The following is a 1,281-nucleotide window of genomic DNA, read 5'->3' as shown; positions in this document are numbered from 1 at the left end:
AGTTCCCTTTTTGGGGCTGAAGATGATTAAAGAACTCTTGTTATGATGATTCTTGACAGCCTGGATATAAGCAGTTGGTGATCTTTCAATAATAAACTGCTGTGTGTACCTTCATATGTCATGGTAAAAGTGCTGTTAACAGATTTATAAGCTATTAATTATTAATATTTTTATAACAGTTGGAATTGCTTGTTATATTTTTCCTCTGTCGTGTAAACCGAAACCATCACTAGATTTCTTCATAATGTTTAAAGTCACCAGTTCTTTTACATATTCATTGTCTTGATCCTCTTTAATTGAAGGATATTTGCCATGTTTTCCAGCATATGAGATGCAAAGATATATTTGACATGGTTTTCTAATGGGAAAATATTTTCTATGATCCAAAAATTAGTTGGAATTTGTTACATCAGAATGAGTCTCCTTATCTATCTTGATAGTCAGGGAATTCTTTGGGGTATGTTTATGTGGCATGGGTATGCATGCACACATGTGCTGTATGTGATTTTAATAGGCATATATTCAACTAAAGTAGCACCAGATCATCTGAATGGAGGGGAGGGCATATGAATATATTCTCTATATAACTGAAGACTACCACCACATTTGATTTTAATTTGTTGAACTAAGATATTAAACCACAAATTTGATTTATTTTTTTTTGTGTGTGTGTATGTGGAAATTCGGCATTTGCTTTAAGTGTAGTGTTTTACTGTTTCAATAGATAATCCCATGTTTGTGTCTTCTGAATTCCTGAATTTGTGTTTTGTGTAATTTCTTTACCTAAAAAGAAAACAAAAAAACCAAACTCATTGCTATCAATTTGATTTTGACTCATGGCAGCACCACATGTCAGAGTTTGGTTGGATCCATAGGGTTATCTTGGTCATAATCCTTACAGAAGCTTTTCTTCCCCAATGCTGCCATGTGGGTTTGAACCAGTATACTTTTGGTTAATAGCCAAATACAAACTGCTTGTGCCACCCAGGGACCCTTATTTTGCCTACTTCTTTATTCAGTTTCTAAACCACTATTTTTTTCCCATTACTCATTCAAATTTGTTGTTTTTACTCTGCTCTGGGCTTAGAGAATTAGGTTAGAATTTTTGTATAAAATAAAAATAAGATTCTTTCTCTGGAAAAAAAATGTGAAGAATTCTCTAAAACCTTAAAGGCTTTGAACTTTGGAATATGTGTTTTATGAGAATATATGATTCCGTATTACTATAGCATTGGTCGTGTTCCATATGATTAAGACTAGAACTGCTGTGTGTGTGTGTGT

The sequence above is a fragment of the Orycteropus afer genome, unplaced genomic scaffold (genome assembly GCF_000298275.1).
Source record: "Orycteropus afer afer isolate SDZICR_OR568_19922 unplaced genomic scaffold, OryAfe1.0 scaffold00005, whole genome shotgun sequence".
Taxonomy (NCBI): Eukaryota; Metazoa; Chordata; class Mammalia; order Tubulidentata; family Orycteropodidae; genus Orycteropus; species Orycteropus afer.
This window is presented reverse-complemented; position numbering follows the sequence as displayed.